A 12,017-nucleotide genomic window follows, 5' to 3' on the forward strand; every position below is an offset into this window, starting at 1 on the left:
GCTTCCTTTGAATCTTGCATATAATGCTAGCTTTTCATGAGTTCGTCTAAACCATAAATATTGAAAATACGATGACAACTAATTGTGACTCTAGTTTGTTTAGCATTAGGACTTTTATGAAACAAACCCTAGCTTATTCTTAAACAAAAAAGGAATGAAGTGTCCAAAGCAGAACTTCTAAGCCTAAAAGGAAGGTTTTTTTTATTTTTATTTTTTATTTTTTATTTTTTATTTTATTTTCAAATCAGAGTTCCATCGTATTGATGGAGGAGTTAAGCAAGACTCCAACTTTGTTCATTCCAAAAAGGATAATTACACGGAGGAGAACATAAACCTTAGCCTCACTTAGATGATGTAAATTGAACGAATTCAATCTAATAGCTATCGGCCTAGAGTACATGTACAAAAGATTGAGGGACTCCACCTATACAAAGCTGAGTTTTTTGGAATGAAAACTACTACTACATACGAGATATGCGGCCTACGAGTGCAATAGACCGAAATGATCAGGTGATACCATCACTACAAGAAATTTGACTTGTAACGACGACCTTTTAACGAAGGGACATGAATCCAGTCATTATAACTAAACTTTTAGCGACTAAAATTTTATCCAGTCGCCAAAGTGGATTTTTGGCTTAGCATTAGCGAAGGGTATGATGTCCGGCCGTAAATACTGAGGAATCCGGTCGTTAATAATAATAATTTGGCGGAAGTATCCCAAAAGAAGTGCGCCAAACACCCTATGCAATATTAGGTATCCTTTTTTTGTTTTTTTCTTTTTTCTCCCCACTCAAATAATTAACGCTCCCCATTTCCCCTTCCCATGTATATAATAATAAAAGAAATCCCTAATCCCCAACCTGCAAAGAGACGTTACTGCAATTGCTTCGCCAACACCCTCAACAAAATTTGGTTACCTCTGGTAGATGAGTTTGACTTGGTGGCGGTGGAGAGTGGGTTGAACCACCAAAAGCAAAAGCCCTAGCCTGCGTCCAACAAGGTGTCAATATTTTCGTAAAATTGTCTTCTTTCTCTTTTAGGATTTGATTGATTTCGACAGTTATTTTCTATTCGTAATTCCAATTCGCAGTAGTGATGCTTAGATTTTGATTTTGCTCGTATGCTATTCTGAGGGTAATATATTTGAGCATAAATTGTGAAGAATTGTACTCTTTTTTTTTTTTTTTTTTTTGTTGCGATTTAGCGGAAGATGTGAGGCCAATACATATGAGAAATGTTAAGCGCCTGATTTTTGAAGAAAATTTGAATTTGTGAAATTGGAGACGCTTAGAGGGTGTTGGTTTCTAACAGAAGTTGGTGTACATAGTAAATTTTTATCTACTGCTTGTCAGAGCAATTGGTGATCATTTTTTCATGTTAGTTCTTACATTAGCTGAGCAGAAAGTTTTGCTAAACATTCTTGTCGTTTGTGTCGAAATGTGGGTCAAATTGAAGGTGTTTGATCATCTGTGTCATTGACCATATGAGAATACATGATGATACGGTAATTCTATTTGTTTCACATTCAATTCCGCAATCTGCAGTAATAGTTTTCTTACCCCTTTTTGCAATGAAACTTGGATCACTACTGTAGCTAATATTGAGTGGTGAGGTTGTGATTGGTTCTTGCAATACTGGTGTTTGCTGTATCTGATAGTTATTGTAAGTGATATACTATTTGCTTTTTGGTTACAGATGATACACTCATTAGTATTTCTCAGCCTTTTATAGAAGTCAATACTACAAGAATGCAAGAAACATCATATGAAATTGGTGCAGAACAAACAATTAGTCCATAAATATCTGATATATTAATTGTAACACTAGAACTCGTATGAAATTGGTGAAACTCGACTCTTGTTTCGACTGAGAATTATTTTGATTTGAATATGTTGTTTTCATATGTTATTTTCTCCCACATGAACACCTATGTTTATAATAGGAAACTGGAGTTGATCCGATTGAAAAGTTCTTCAAATATTTAACTCAAGCCTAGAGCAATTTGTTACGAGTAGTGTTTATATCAATTATGGCTCTCTACCGGAGCTAGAAGGAAGATTTTCTATTGCTACAACTGTTAGTCTGAAATTGTAGTAATGATATTAATCAGTTTTTCATATATTACTTGTCTATTTAAAATTTGATATATTTTATATTATTCACATGCACTGTCTCAATTCCTCCAGCAGATACCGTAACACTAAGGAGGAATGGATTCATACTTTTATCTTAGTTCTACTTCAATGATTCATCTAGTATGTCATTTAGGTGTCTATTTATTTCTTCTTCTATTGTATACTATCCAATATCAGCTATGCGTCCCTATTATTTCCTTACTGGAAACTAAATTTTTTGTTATGTGTTAACAAAATTTCAAGTCTCCTTTGAGTGATACTCTTCAATGTGAGTGTCATTGTTTTTGCTAAACCAGCTTGCACTCAAATGGCCTTTGTGAAACGCTGAGATTTTCTGTACACTACCTTAATTATTACCAACAGAAAAGGGCCAAAAGTACCACTATCCTATGGAAAATGGCTCACACATAACTTCCTTCCACCTTTTGGCCTAAAAATACCCCCAACCTATTTTTTTTGGCTCAAGAAGACCCCTCAAACTAATGAGGGCGTTTTGCAATTTAAAATAACCACGTGGCCTATTATGATTCGTTACATATATATTATTTAATTCAAAAATTAAACCCACCTATTTCTTAAACCCAAACCTGCCTCTAATAATCTGACCCGTTTCTTTTAACCTAAACCCACCCATTCGCTGAATATTGCATTTAAATCCCTTTACGTGATTCTCCTACAGTTAATTAAACTTTACATCTTCATACAGTTCTTTAGATTGATCTTGTCACAATCATGAGGAATTGATGTCCTAAAATTATTTTTGTGGTTCCTGAATAACAGCCTACTATTTTTTCCTCGTGTACTCATTGTCTCGAGAGCTCTGCTTGGTAGATTCAGTTAATTATAATAGATTTTACTGTCATGTATAATTAAACGATAATGTTCTTTGTGCAATAAAGTAGAAAGAACATAGGTAGTTTCAGCCTTGTTCTACTTTGATTTATTGTCATCTCTTTCAGGCATTCCTGTGGAATTACGTTTTTGAGCTTACTTGATAATCCATTTTGAGTTATCATTTTCTTGATTTTTGAAACAGTGGTTGAATATTTCGGGTTCAATGGAGTAACTGCAGTCACTAGTGCGCTTATCTTTGCAATGGGCTCATATTTTGTAAGTGTGGAGTTGTACCTTTTATATTTGTTGGTTTTATCTAGTCTTTCTTATGCCGATTTTCTGCATATAACTCTAATTCAAAGTAAAATTGGTGCAGAAAACAATGCATGTTTTGTTTTCTTTCACTTTATTACTATCATGGCTACGGGTTTCAGAATGTCTTCACATATTAAATCAAGTAGCAGTAGGTGGAGTACTAGGATTCTGTTTTTTCATTTTCTGGTTCAGCAATGGGTGGGTACGCTTAGGTGAAAAGATATGGATCAGATTATTAGGGGGCGAATTTGGGTTTAAGAGATAGGTATGGTTTAGTTTTTATGCTTTTCGTTAGAAATTTGACGGGTGCATCAATAGTCCTCAAGGTGATGCTTAAATCGTAGTTATATTTCACTGCTCTGTTATCTGTTAATGTGTTATTGAAGATTCTTGTTGACTATTATCTGTTATTGATACTTGTGGGCAGTATGTCGCAAAAGTGAGAGCTAATACAGTTGGTGTTGTATTGAGTCTATTGACTTCACCTGCTGTAGGAATTCAACTAGCTCCCCCAATTATAACAGTAGGTATTCTTAATATAGGCGCACAATGTCAAGGTGATAATTTATTGTCTCAAGTTGTTGAAAGAGCAGTCCGAGAAAACATCCTTTTTGTTTTGGTACAAAGTATACCTTGGGTGTTGTACTTTGTACCAAACTTCAACATGTCGCGTTAACTGCGTCAATCTTGCTACCTAAATAAATTACTATTGTGTTTGCTTTCTTTTGAAAGTTTACTTATCAAATACATTTATTTAGACAGTTCCGAAAAGTTGTTTTTGCTTTTTCTGGGGTTAGTCGTGATTTCCACTTTCTTGTGGTTTTATGTTTACTGCTCCCCAGTTATTTGTTGAATGATCTGTGATTGCTTTCTTTCAGTAGTCCATTCAGTTTTGTTCTATTTTCGAATTAGTTTATTTGGGTAGTTCCTAAAAATTGTGTTTGCTTGAGTTATGGTAAATCTTGATTTCGTGGAAAACAAAAAGAGAAAAATGTAGTAGCTGTTACAAGTATTGTGCCTAAATTGACATGAACTTGTTCTTTTAACAGATCAAGAATTTGAAGTTTGAAGAACCTGTCTATGAACAAAGTGCAGAGCAAGTATAAGCAAACCGAAACTATTAAAGAACAAGTTGACAGGAGAGACATGCTTTCTATTTTGTTCGGAGGTGTTTAAAGATTTTCCTATTTGTACATGCTACAATATTTGTACTTCTTCAAAGGAGCTGCTAAATATAATGTCAGAAAAGTTGGATGGGTCTATATTTTTGTAATGTCATGATTTATTTCGTTGTAATTAAATATGAAATTCAGATGGCTATCGATTATTTTATATATTGAGTTGATTTTATGTACTAATGCATATGAAAGAATATTCATTATTTGTTTCCTGTATCCTTTCAGTAATAATGATTGGATGGTGATGGTACAATCAGCGAAGGTGAAATGTTGGTCGTTAAAGACTTATAACAACCAGATTTGTAGTGTATTGAAGGTGTTTTAATGACCGGAATAACAATGAACGACCGGAAATGTAGTCGCTAAAAAAGGTATAACGACTGGAATTTTTGTTGTCGCTAAAGATTTAATAACGACCGGATATCCAATCCGGTCGTAAAGCTTTAACGATGGAGCTTTTAGTGACCGGTGGCGACCGGATATTTTCCAGACGCTATTGACTATTAACGACCGGATTAGGACTTTTAGCGACTGAATTTCCCCTCGCAAAAGGCCACTTTTCTTGTAGTGCATCATTGATGCAAAAGTGGTTCTTCTTTGGTCTAAACCTGATTGAGAAAGGGTCAAGCATTGCTTGATCCATAGTATCTTTTCTCCCAAATAAGAGGTTGTCATGGCATCCCTCTCAAGTCTATGGGGTATAGCCTCTCACCTTTTGCACTTTGGGATCATCTTGTCATAATGTTAAGGTTATTGAGTCTAAAAAAAGATGGAATTGTTTATACACTTGTAATGGACTATTGGAACTCATTTGGCTTGTCTGTTGTGTCTACCTTAATATGCCTTAAGGAGATGTTTGGATTAGTTGGAAACTGTAATAAAACTGGAAAAGAAAGTTGTTTTTCTTTGGGACCTTTTGCTTGTTTTTGATAAATAAAAATGGAGGAATCCTTCCCTTTGTGAAAAGAACCTGATGGCACATGACAGGACTTTTAGCAACTAGGTTTATGATTTGGATCCTATGTAGATTCTGTGAGCATATTTGTGATTTCAATCTGTGTTTTGAAAAGTGGTATGTTTCTCCCCTTTCACCCTAAGTCTTAATAAGTGATTCTTTTAAAAGATGAGAAGGTCCATGGTACTGTTTTTTAGTCAGGAGAGCAATGTAGGTTGATGGAGAAAGGTATATTTGACCCCTTTTTCTCTACGATTCTTTAAAACAATAAACCATGCTTTCTTTCCATTTCTTTCTCTAAACTAAGTCATGAGTACATTAATACAGAGGATCAGCAATAGATAAAGTTGGCCCTTCTCTAGGCATGTTTGAATGAAGCTGTTTTCCTCCTGTGCAACATATAAAGTTGGAAACATATGATACTTATTCAAGTTTTAAAGAAAAGATGAAGATTAAGAAAAAGGCCATAGTTAAGATTAAGTGTATCCTTCTAAGTTAATTTAAACTTTCCTGCAAATAAGATAGGGTCAAGAGTGAAGGTTAGGACACCTAGAATAAAAGAATATGGGATCCCTATGCATTTTGAGACTGTGACCTGCCTACTTACTTAAGTCATTTAAAAGGGTGTAACTGATTAGGCTTTGGATTTATATACCCCATATGAGAACTTAGTAGCTTAAAAGGTCCTGGACAGTTGGTTCTATAGACAATCCTAACTTGGTTTCTATTGTAGCTTGTGCCTTGAATTGGTTTATGTAAAAAGAAAAAGAGATAATAGGATATCATACCAATAAAGGATTCTAGTTTGTGCTTGCTTGACTTTGGTTGTGCTATAGTGGTTAAGACTATAATTTGCATCTGCCTGTTCCTTTTCCCTTTTTAAGAGGAATAATTTATGGCTTGGAATATAATGTCTTCACTTGAAATGTCCATAAAATGTTTAGAAGCCATTTGAGAGTTAGGCTTATATAGCTATAGGTATACCTTATGTATGCTAAACCTGTTATGATGTCATTGTGCTTAGAGAATGATTTTCCTTTGTGTTCTTATACTTCATCACACCTCGCTTGATTTCATGTTGTTTAGAATTGCATTTGACTGATCTGTTGTGGTCCAACTTAGGTCGTCTTTGTGCCCACATCGTCACTTTCATCTTTATGCTTAAATCATGTTTACCTTTACTGGTATCATTATTTCTTGTTGATAGTAAAGTTGTTCCACACACATATATATAAGGCATATCTTATTTACTCTGAACTATGTGTGGGTGTGTGAATCTGTGTCTTCCCTGTTTGTTGAGAGAAATTTTAGGTGAGGGAAGGGGGGGGGGGGGGGTTCTAGTTTGAACCCTTTCTTGGTGACCAGCCATGCCGGAGGTTCATGAAACCTCTTGGAACTTGTGCGGCATCAGGATTAAAAGGGGGGTGATGACTTGGCCTCCCACCACCTAGTTTGGGATGTTGAGTTTGAGGACATGGAACACATATGCTTCACATGGTCTCTTGAGTAAATATGATATACTGTGCATATATGTCGTATATTCATACATAGAATAGGATTTGTAAAACAGTGGTATACTTTGTATATTATGTGTGCATATCATATGTATGATAGGGACAGAAAAATATAAACTAACAGAGGTCTTTTGTTTTTCCCCTTCTCTACTGCATGGCCATTCAGGCCGAGGTCCAGCCACCTTAATAAGGAAAATTTCCTTCAAACATCTTTGAGTCCAAAAGGAAGAAAGGGAAGCTAATATATTGAAGGCCCAATCACGGTAAAAATTATGTGAAAGCCCAGCCATGGGTGAAAATGATTGGGGTTTGGTACACCCTATTTTATTTTATTCAATTTCATCGTATTTCTATTATATTTGGTTTGCTTGTATTATGCTTGTTATTTGTAAACCCACAAACTTATTGGAACCTTTATTATGAATTAGGCATCTTAGGAAAACGGTACATATGCCGTTTAGATTGACTTTAGCACCCAAAATTTTCTAAAAAACCTTGAGAACGCGTACTGATTTTGAAAAATTAAAAAATGAGAGGCAACTGCTACAAATTTTAATAAGTAATAAATTGGAAAAGATTTTGGGAATGCGAGAAATGGTATAGACAACTTGTGAAAAACTTGGAGGATAAATAGATTAGGCAAAAGGTGATGTGATTCTTCGAGTTAACAAAGAACCAATCGACCAGGATCTTGTTCTTGAAGCGATTTGATGGGCAGATTCAAGAAACGGACGCTTCTCAAGCTATACATCTCGGATATAAGTGATTCAAAAATGAGGTGCAAGACGACAATCTGAACTATGGGAATAACTATTTATTAGTTTAAAACAAGTAAATATTGAGGGCGTAACGATGGGAAGAAAGTTAAGGTTCTGTGTATGAAATAGAATGAATTTTAATCAAGAATCGCTTTCTTGAATGATCAAGAACCAATAAAGTTCCCAAGTCACCACTTGAAATCAACTTACGTGATAAAGAAACACCACACGCTATTAAAAACAAGATAAAGACTATCACCACCTTGCTTGGAACCAAAAACAAGGATAAAGAAGACCAAATAGAGAAAATAACTCTATTGCAAACTAGGGTTTATGCTCGAAAACGTGAATTCTATATTTACAAGTCATGAGAACCCTTTATATAGGCCTAGGGTCTCTTCTTTTTTTTTTTACTACAAATCCCTATTCTACTCTAGAAAGGAAATAGCTAAAAACAAGGAAAGTAAAATCCCTATTCTACAAGGAAAAGAATAAAGAAAACTGAATCCTACTAGAACTAGGATAAAAGTCCTACTAATGATAGGAAATTAAATCCTACTAAAATATAAATCAAGAAACAAGAAACCTATTTAGAAAAGGATTCAAGAAACAAGAATTCCCATTCTGAAAGAAATTGATCTTCAAACTTGAGCTTCTTGGACTTTCTTTCTCTTGAATTTCAATCTTGTGTTTCTTGGTTTTCTTGGATTTCTTGATCTTCTTCATCTTTCATCATTCTCCCCTTGTTGAGAAAGACTCGTCCTCGAGTCTAAAGGCTCCATAAATGGTGAAAGATTAGCAAACCCAAAAAAAATAAAAAAAATTGGAACAACCCATACTCACCAGGCTTTAAGTTGCATTTTTCTAGCTTGTCATAGAGCTTCATCATGTTGAAGAAATCTTTACATATGGCCGAACTAAATCCCACTTTCTTAATAGTAACTTTTTTCCATGATTTCTCAAACATATCATCTTAAACTGATCTTCAATGTTTAAGCCATAATCAACACTTATATCCTTTTGATCTTTAAGAATCTTGAACATTCCCTTGTCTATGTGGTGTTTGCATGACAAATCTAAGTTACTGCCATGAAACCAATAAATAAATCAAATTCAAGTACCTTTGGATCAAGGTATGAGATCAAATCATGTCTTCTTAAGAGCTCCTCGATGATTTTGCTGCTCTCATATTTGATATGATTATAGCCATTAACCTCAATGAAATTGAGAGATCTTAAATTGCCACATTCTTGAAAAGGTTCATCCTTTTGAGGAATAATTCTTGCTCGAACTACATCATATATTAAACTCTCATTCATAGTCTCTTTTTTCAGTAACTTGTCCTTTTTCCCTTCCAAAATCTTCATAGACTATTGATCCTATGCAATAAGCTGCTTTGGTTGGTGTGGAGTAAGAAACAAAATCTATATTCTTTTCAAAATCTCTTAATGGTGGAAACTCAATCTCACAAATAGTTGGATGCTCTGATGGATCCTCATCAAATTTTGGAGGCAAATCAAAGATTTGCGGATCTAATGCATTATCCTCCTCCTTTTGCTGTTCCATATTTATGGGACCAATGATTTGTAAATTGGTCACAAAAGAATCATCAACATACTTGGAGTTTTTAGCAACATCTTCTGGATTCAAGGGAACCAACTTAATTTTTCATCCATCCTTTGTAAAGAATAGGTATTATGATATTCATCATATTTAGCACACCTATCATATACCATGGTCTTCCAAGTAATAAGTAGCAAGCATCCATCTTTGGTACATCACACCAAACAAGATCTTTATATATTTTGCCAATAGAAAAAGAAACTAGGCATTGACGAGTCACCTCTAAACCACCATCATCATTCTCAAATTTGATGCTATAAGGATATGGATGAGGTTTTGTTAACAAGCCAAGTTTAGAAATCATCTCTTCGAAACAACATTAACATGACTTCCTTTATCAATGATTACCGAACATACCTTATCCCGGAGGTACATCTAGTGCGGAAAAGAGATTCCTTTTTCCATAAATTTTCATCTACTTGAACCCAACGTCCTCTTGTTTCTTGCATATAATGCATAATATTCCTCAACTGTGCTCTGATACCAAATTGATATGATTCTTCGAGTTAACAAAGAACCAATCGACCAGGATCTTGCTCTTAAAGCGATTTGATGGGCGTAATCAAGAAATGGCCGTTTCTCAAGCTATACGTCTCGGATATAAGTGATTCAAAAATGAGGTGCAAGATGACAATCTGAACTATGGGAATAACTATTTATTAGTTTAAAACAATTAAATATTGAGGGCGTAACGATGGGAAGAAAGTTAAGGTTCTGTGTATGAAATAGAACGAATTTTAATCAAGAATCGCGTCCTTGAATGATCAAGAACAAATAAAGTTCCCAAGTCACCACTTGAAGTCAACTTACGTGATAAAGAAACACCACACGCTATTAAAAATAAGATAAAGACTATCACCACCTTGCTTTGAACCAAAAACAAGGATAAAGAAGACCAAATAGAAAAAATAACTCTATTGCAAACTAGGGTTTATGCTCGAAATCCCTATTCTACTCTAGAAAGGAAATAGCTAAAAACAAGGAAAGTAAAATCCCTATTCTACAAGGAAAAGAATAAAGAAAATCAATCCTACTAGAACTAGGATAAAAGTCCTACTAATGATAGGAAATTAAATCCTACTAAAATATAAATCAAGAAACAAGAAACCTATTTAGAAAAGGATTCAAGAAACAAGAATTCCCATTCTTGAAAGAAATTGATCTTCAAACTTGAGCTTCTTGGACTTTCTTTCTCTTGAATTTCAATCTTGTGTTTCTTGGTTTTCTTGGATTTCTTGATCTTCTTCATCTTTCATCAAAAAGCTTCCTTCTTAAAATGATTTGAAAGCATATCTTTTCTGGTTTTGGGTTTTGGTAAAAAGCTTCGATATTTTGGGCTGTAGCCCACTTGTCTTTTTTCTCAAGAAAAACGAGTATTCATTAAACTGCTTTGGGTTAGAACCCACTTGTTCTGGTATTTGAAAATAAAATAATGAAAGGTCTCTTTTGGACTAAAACCCCCGTCTAATTTTGTATAAACCTGTGGTCAAATAAACTTGGCAAAGGCCTATGTTTTTAAATGGTTAGAAATAGGGAGTGTTTGGGCCAATAAGTACATACAGCTTGGTTATTTTTTAAGAGAACCCAAATAAAGTTACTTCTTTGTGTTAAGACCCACTTGGCCTTTTTTCTAAAAAAAACCGTGGTCAATATTTTCTTGGCTAAGGCCCACGATTTCAATAAATAAACAAGCCATTTTGATAAAACAGAACTGATTTTGAAATAAAGCTCTTATTTCTTAAGTAAAAATGGGATTTTGTTATAAAATAGACATATGCATGCAAGTATGTTTTAAAATGAGCATATGCGAGATTGTTTTACCATGGGTACAATTCACCTTTTTCCTAACAAAACAATCGCGCGAAATATGTAAAGAGTTCTTTTCTTTAAAAATCAAAACAATCTAAATTACGCTTAATTATAAAACTTAGGTAAGGATATTCTGAAAGCATACTAGACGAATTAACCCGGTCCACGTGTGAGTAAAGCATGAAAAAAACTTGGTCATTCAAATCCAAAGAATAAACGAATTTTCTATTTTTTCCTATAAGAAACACTACTATCCTTATATATAAAAGGAACTAATTATACCCGGACATCATAAATCCAAACCTAAATACCCTGTATATAAAGTGAATACATTCAACTCTTTTCAAAAAATGATATGCAACATGACAAATCTTTTGCGGGAAATAAACACTAAATAAACAGTTCATGCAAATACTCACACATTGGAACTCGAAGGTCAACCGTATAGTACGGATCCTTAATACTAGTGGTGCCTAACACCTTCCCTGGGATCACTGCATCCTTACCTAGAACTTTGGATTAAGAAGGATTTTTCACGGCGTATGAATAAACCCTTCAAAACTGATTTTTCTAATTTCCTAAAAATTAGTGGCGACTCTTTTAAAACAAAGTCAGAAAGAGCATCAATGATTTTGAAGTAGCTTTTTCGAGCACTAACCCCGCCTGCGAAAATGCGAACCGTTGGTTGTGCGTGTCCGAGAGACCGTCGAGGCGGTTCGTCGCAACAAAGTTTTCCGTCGCGTGCTATGGTATCGGGATGGTTATTTTATTAACTGTGTATTAAAAGCCCTAATACCCTAGAGCTTTAATTTCATGTTGGAACCTCCATGTTATGTCCCGTACTTTGCACTTTCGGAAAATTTGAAACAATGGCGACAGGATAAGGACGAGGT

The 12,017-nt window shown here is 34.6% G+C and overlaps 1 long non-coding RNA gene across 2 annotated transcripts; it reads left to right on the forward strand.

The window, feature by feature from the left end:
* Positions 1-520: 520 nt before the first annotated feature.
* LOC132042510 (uncharacterized) lies at positions 521-4,645 on the forward strand. Of its 2 annotated transcripts, none has more exons than XR_009411504.1 (3): positions 521-1,363; positions 3,175-3,248; positions 4,337-4,645. It is a non-coding gene; the product is annotated as an uncharacterized LOC132042510 (long non-coding RNA). The 2 variants fall into 2 exon arrangements; XR_009411505.1 differs by having other exon boundaries at positions 521-1,017.
* Positions 4,646-12,017: the final 7,372 nt, after the last annotated feature.

The sequence above is a fragment of the Lycium ferocissimum genome, unplaced genomic scaffold (genome assembly GCF_029784015.1).
Source record: "Lycium ferocissimum isolate CSIRO_LF1 unplaced genomic scaffold, AGI_CSIRO_Lferr_CH_V1 ctg15769, whole genome shotgun sequence".
In the NCBI taxonomy this organism is placed as follows: Eukaryota; Viridiplantae; Streptophyta; class Magnoliopsida; order Solanales; family Solanaceae; genus Lycium; species Lycium ferocissimum.